We start from the raw sequence: 7251 nt of genomic DNA on the forward strand, positions 1-7251 counted from the left end.
GACAGATGTGTTCATGACGACTTATATATTTAATTTTAATTCATTCACAGTGCGGTATAACAGGCTACAGATGCGGACACACACACACACACACATATATATATATATATATGTATATATTTATATAAATATATACAATTTCAGAATCAAACAGAGCACTCTCATAATAACGTAACACTATCAGAGACTGGATATACCCCCCCCCCCCCCCCCCCCCCTCTCTGGTCGCTACAATGAGGAAAATAAATTACGGGCCAAAAGTTTTATTTACAAGTATTAAAAGTAAGCAGAGGACACCAAACCAACTGAGACCTATCTGTCCGCTGCATCTACACACTGTACAACACACACACCTACACCACACACACACACCTACAGCTTCTAAAGCATAATCAGGCTACAGCCGTTGTGTATTTTATTATGTGAAGCACTACATGGTTTTAGAAAAATATCGACTCTTTGTTTGTAGATATCTACTAAACTAAAGCAAATAAAGAGAGTAGGCCTGTTATACTGAGTGATATATATTATACACACTGCTCTGCTTTCTGCACGGACCTCACAGCTGTTCTCACTGTAAACATCGCGTCACGATGAAAGCAGTTCAGTTCAAAATAATATCCAGGGGATGCATGCAGAGCTGTCATTGGCTGAGATAAGTCCGGCCGTGCGTCACGACTCTTTGAAACATCTCTGTTCCCGGAAATGCATCCACGAAGGAGCCGTGGAGGACCGTGGAGGACCCATCAGTGTATCCTCGGTTATAGCTCCTCCAGAGAGCCACCTCAACGCTCGATCCTCGGTCCTCAAAGTGCATTTAGAGAAATGAGATGTCCTTCAACATGGCGCGCTGAAATTCATTTCCGGGTCACAACCGGAGGACCGAGGAGTCGAGGAGGGGGATTTAATGAAATGAGAAAGGGACTGAGTGTGTTCCCTCCTACCTGTTCCATCCTACCTGTGTTCTTGATTGTGTTCACCTGGTGCCCCTGTGTTTTCTCCTCCCTCCTCACCTGTCTCTTGTTTCCTTGATTAGTCCTGTGCGTATTTAAGTTCTGTTTTTTCTGTCTGTCATTGTTGGTTCGTCGTTTGTCTGTGACTGTGTTCACCGGGGAGTGTTCTGTTTATCCGTGTATCCTTGAAATAAAGGTATTTTCAGTGTTATCTGCATTTGGGTCTTGCTTGCTTTGCTCACCCGAAACAGAACGAACCAACCAAAGATGGACCCATCAGACAGCCTGTACGAGGTGACGTACAATTTAATGTGCTTTAAAAACAACTGTCGATATGCCTCCAGTAGTGAAGAGAGGCAGTCAATTATCTCAACGGCAACCTCAAGGTAACCTTTGAGGTCAAACCTGTTTCCCGGCCTGCTAGACCCTGGCATGCTAGCCCCCTGCCGGCCACAGTTCCCAACAAGGCTCCTTTCAAGGACCCTTTCGCTGGGTCTCGTCTGGCCTTTGGAGGACCTCTGAGCCTCCACAAGGCTTCAAGGCAGCATGGAAGGAAACTCAAGGTCAGGATTCCATTCCCGGCAGCCATGGTTCCGGCTCCGGTCGTAGCCCAAGCAGCCATGGTTCCGGCTCCGGCACCGGCCCCAGCAGCCATGGTCCCAGCCCCAGAAGCCATGGTTCCGGCCCTGGCTCCGGCCCCAGCAGCCATGGTCCCTTCTCTAGTCCCAACTCAAGTCTCTTCTCTAGTCCCTTCTCTAGTCCCCTCTCCAGTCCCTACTCTAGTCCCTAATCTAGTCCCTTCTCTAGTCCCTTCTCAAGACCCCTCTCTAGTCCCTCCCCAAGTCCCTTCTCTAGTCCCCTCTCCAGTTTCCTCTCGAGTCCCCGCTCAACTCCCCTCTCGAGCCCCCTCTCAAGCCACCTCTCGAGTTCCCTCTCGAGTTCCCTCTCAAGTTCCCTCTCAAGTTCCCTCTCGAGTCCCCTCTCGAGTCTCATCTCAACTTCCCTCTCAAGTCCCCTTTCAAGTCACCTCTCAAGTCCCCTCTCAAGTCCCTACTACATGTCCTGTGCCGTTGGAGGCCCCGCCGACTACTCTTCTGCCGGGGTTCCTGCCAACCCTATGTCCTGTGCCGTTGGAGGCCCCGCCGACTACTCTTCTGCCGGGGGTCCTGCCAATCCTATGTTCTGTGCCATTGGAGGTCCCGCAAACTACTCTTCTGCCAGGGGTCCTGCCAACCCTATGTCCCGTGCCGTTGGAGGCCCCGCCGAGGATTCTTCTGCCGGGGGTCCTGCCAACCCTATGTCGTGTGCCGTTGGAGGTTCCGCTGGGGGTCCTGCCAGCTCCATGTCCTGTCCCGTTGGGGGTCCCGCTGACTACTCTTCCGCTGGGGGTCCTGCCAACTCCATGTCCTGTCCCGTTGGGGGTCCCGCCGACTACTCTTCTGCCGGGGGTCCTGCCAACCCCATGTCCTGTTCCGTTGGAGGTCCCGCCGTCACCTGTCTCGCCGGGGGTCCTGCCAACTCCTGGTCCTCTTCCGTGGGGGATCCTGCCAAATCCTGTCCCACCGGCTCTGGTTCCTGCCTGGCCTCCGGAGCTGTCCCGTCGCCGCCTTCTTCGCCCTCGGGCCCGGCCCCCTGAGAGCCGCGGTCTTCGCCTTCGAGCCCGGCTCCCTGAGTGCCGCGGTCTTCGCCCTCAAGCCCGGCCCCCTGAGAGCCGCGGTCTTCGCCCTCGAGCCCGGCCCCCTGAGAGCCGCGGTCTTCGCCCTCGAGCCCGGCCCCCTGAGAGCCGCGGTCTTCGCCCTCGAGCCCGGCCCCCTGACTTTCTCGGCCGCTGCCCTCGGGCCCGGCCCCCTTACTCTTCCAGCCGCTGCCTTCGCCCTCATGCTCAGCCCCCTGAGTTTGCCCGCTGTGGCCTTCGCCCTCATGCTCAGCCCCCTGAGTTTGCCCGCTGTGGCCTTCGCCCCTCCATGGACTCTGCCTTGCCCCCGGGCCGTCCACCCGAGACCCCCTCCATGGACTCTGCCTTGCCCCCGGGTCGTCCGCCCGAGACCCCCTCCATGGTCTCTGCCTTGCCCCCGGGTCGTCCGCCCGAGAACCCCTCCATGGTCTCGGCCTTGCCCCCGGGCCGTTCGCCCGAGATCCCTTCCAGGCCCTCCGCTGTGCTCCTGGGCTGTCAGCCCAAACCCGTCCTCCTGACCCCCTCCACCCACCCTGGTGGCCCTAGTTTTGTGTATGTTTTGGTATATTCTACAACATAAAAAACTTCAGTAAATACACAACTTGTGAATGTGCAGAGCTCTTTTATGTGTCAAATAAAGTCAAAACAAGTGAGACAGGTGAATGGAAAACTACTGGTGAATGATGGAGCAGACTATGACAGAACCCCCCCCCTTAATGGACGGCTCCTGACATCCCTAAATGCTAATCTACAGAGGAGGGTGGGAGATGGGATTAATACTCATCTGAAAAAGTTATTTCGGCCTCCCTCTCCTGCCCCCTGTGGGAATCTGCGTCCTCATCAGAAGCCGGCCCCTCGCTGTCCTCCTCTGAAGAGCTAACGGTAAGAGGAGAGACTCTCCCTGTGTCTCAAGTCATTGCTAAGAAGTGACTAAATAAACTACTAAACGTAATTCACGCTGACACAAGTCCACCTTTAGCTTAACGATGCGACCGTGATTGTTTTTAGCATTACGTTTGCTTTTTATGTCTGCTGATTGGATTTACGCTTCCAAAATCACATTGTGGAGATTATCTTGTCAAACAAAATGTGTTCAGAGTCATAAATGTGTGTTATCTCAAATCGCACAGGGCTCCTTCGCCCTCACCGGAAGCGACAAATGACGATTGCCATTGTTAGCTAGCGAGCTAGCTTGCTCGCAACTGTACCAAATCATTACAGACTGCTCTATTAAACCAATAAAATGAATTACGACTTATTTTCAACACTAGTATAGTAGTACATTATGGAATACATCAAGCCTAAATTAAATAAATACATATATAAATAAATATGCCTATGAAATAAATAAGGCGATAAATATATATAAATGTACATTTAAATACACATTTATTTATTTCAAGAGACTTTTATTTAATAATGCCACATTTGTTTATTTCAAGAGACTTTTATTTCATAATGCCACATTTATTTATTTCAGGGGAGTTTTATTTCATAATGCCACATCACATTTCCATTTCTTATATTCAAATAAACGGGGCGTGGTTAGCTCACAGATCCAGCCCAAAGCAACAGCACCACAACACTGACTCAATAGGCGCATTCACACTGCGGTACTTTTCCCACAAAGGATCATGTGAACTTAGTTCATGTGAACTCTTTTATCGCGTTCACACCAAAAAGAGCCGGTACTAAAATTTGTTCATGTGAACCTTTTTACCCCCACGAAAGTCCCTGCCAGAGAGCAGGGACTTTCGTGCGGCTCTCTTGTGAGAAAATAGCTATATTTCTGATTGGCTGGGCGGATTGCAAACCACGCCCCGTAAAACTCCCAAAAAGTTTTGTGAAGCCGCCATTTTATTATCCTCGCATTAGCATTATTAGCATTAGCATTAGCCCAGCGCAGAAACGCAGAGAGACTAACTTATGGCAACACAAAATAAAACATGGGAGCGGTGGAGATGAGGAGGTGTCGGCGTTCTGGCGATTTACTCGGAAGGCTTCAGTAGAAGCTGCTGGGAGTCCCAGCAGCTTCTACTGAAGCCAGTCCCCAACTCCGGGGACTTCCGGCCTCGGACTTTGGGCGGCAGTATACGCCGTGAAGTGGTTTGCGGCCTGCCAGTAAGCCCAAAGCAGAAGAAGAACAAGTGACGTCAGCGGCTTCATTTGCCTAATCCACCCCCAGGGACTTTTTCCAGTGTGAACGCGATCTGTACTTAGTTCATGCGAACTATAGAGTTCACATGAACTAAGTTCACATGAACCTTTGTGGGAAAAGTACCGCAGTGTGAATGCGCCTAATCTCAATAGCTCGTTTCACACTCTTAAATGGTTTGCCAACCGCCAATAAACCAAACCGGTTCTGGTTCAAGAACTGTTCTTGTACTTTTCTGCTGCTTAACTGGTTCTTCTCTGGTTCTGCCCCTTTTCCACCAAACCGGTCCAGGGCCAGTTCCGGGCTGAAGCCTGATTTAGCTCTGGTTCTTCCTGTTTCAGCCGCAGCGGAGCCGGCTCTAAACACCGAAAACCGGTTCTTAGCTGACCCCACTCGGCTACCCGGCAAGAACCAAGAACCACGCTCACGTCGGAAGGGGGCGAGATTAACCTGAGCAATAACAGTTTATGGCGAGTACAAGTTGTAACAAGCAGTAGCGCTGAGCAAAGTGACAACGCAAGTACGCAACCACACACTTATAAAAAAAAACACACTTTATAAAGTCAGGCAACACTAACCAGGCTTCGTGTGATTCTCTTTATTTGTAGGCTACCTTACTTTGACCATCCGTTCGCTGTTATTGATCATTGTGGAGAGCAGGCAGACGTTTTGTTTTGTATTATAGCAGCTATCGGATGGAATCAATACATGGGCTGCACAGGTTGTCATGTCCCAAGTAGAATTATAATGAAAAATACGCTGGTAAAATGTGCCTGTAGAAAACGGCTTATGCCACAATAGGATAGCAACAAGTAGTCAAGATTAGTCAGTTTAGCTTTGGTTGCTGTGCTAACATCACCCATTTTATACCAGAGAAACTTTCATAACAGCGTTGTGATGCCAAACAGCGTCAATTCAGACTGAAACACATTCACTTAAGGGGGGGGGGGTATTTATCAGCTGCTTGTGTGACAGTCAGACAGTGAATACTTTCCAGCGGTCGTGAGTTAACAGGAGAATAAACTCTGGTGTACGAGCAGCACTGCAGCGGTCGGTAAATGCCGCTGAACCACATTAAAAAACAATGAACCGCGGCACTCTGGAGAAAAGTACAAGGGTTGAGAAGTAGTTATTTAATTGAATCTGGCTGCGCATGATTAAAAGCAACACAATCATCGACCCGACGTAGTCCCCCGTTGTTTTTGAGCGGCATTTGGCAGAAAATCTGAGACGTAAACGGTGATGTCGTGACGCAGCAGCGGCAGCAGCAGTCGGGCTCTGATTGATTGATTGAAAAGTTTATTAACAGCTTGTATATTGGGTACAGTACAGTACAGCTCAAAACATATTGTTAAGGGGATGCAGACCAGAGAAAGACTTTCGTCTTGTTTACATCAGGGTCCCCCATTTCCAATTCATCATATCATTTAAGACATAAGACATATTTGACATACAGATGGCTTATTTACAATTTACATACAGGTGTTTTTTTACATACAGATTGCTTATTTACAATTTTCATTTTAGATTTCATTCTAATACATCATAACCGGACATTTAAGACATACCAAGTCTACAGATATACAGTTAGTAACAGAGTCTAAAATGCGAGTATATACATAGATGGGGGGGGGAAGCTGTCCATTGTACGACAGGTTGAGATTTGTACCATTACCGGGGCCAGTTTTGCAATGCTCTCCTCCGAAGGTGATCTTTAAGAGAGGTTTTGAAGGTAAGTATAGTTTTACTTTCCTTTACAGTTGTGGGAAGAGCGTTCCACCTTGATGTGGCATAATTGCGAAACGTGTATTCCCCCTTTTTTGTGCCAAATCTGGGTTTCACATGATTTGTGGAGATCCCTCTGGTGTTATGATCATGGTATTCCTTGACCTTTGGGAAGAATGTTGACATGTACATGGGTACCATAGAGGTGTAGTGGATCGTATAGACCAGGCCCATTGCAAGTAGCTGTACTCTGTCGTCTACTCTAAGCCATCCTAGGTTGTCAAAGTGGGCAGAGGTGAGGTGGGTTCTAGATGAAAGGTCAAGCAGTAGTCTGACCAGTTTATTTTGCGATGTTTGAAGTTTTATTTTTAGCGCCTTGGAGGTGCTATGGTACCATGACGTGCAAGCATAGTCATAGTACCCTTGAATGAGTGCTCCTGCCAGAGTTTTCAGGGTGTTTTTGTTTACCAGAGAGGAGATCCGGTATAGGAATCTAGTTCTTTGATTGACTTTTTTTATTACATTGGATGCCATTTTGTCACAGGAGAGGTTTGCCTCAAGAATAGATCCTAGGTATGTAATTTCCTTCTTACTTGTGACAATAATGTCGCCCACTGCAACTGAGAAGTCGTCGGATTTGCTGAGATTATGTTTCGAACCGAAGAGAATGGACTCTGTTTTACCCAGGTGTAATGATAATTTATTATCGGCGAGCCAGCTGCAGATTCTGAAGAGCTCGGAGC

This window comes from Gymnodraco acuticeps, unplaced genomic scaffold, assembly GCF_902827175.1.
Source record: "Gymnodraco acuticeps unplaced genomic scaffold, fGymAcu1.1, whole genome shotgun sequence".
Taxonomy (NCBI): Eukaryota; Metazoa; Chordata; class Actinopteri; order Perciformes; family Bathydraconidae; genus Gymnodraco; species Gymnodraco acuticeps.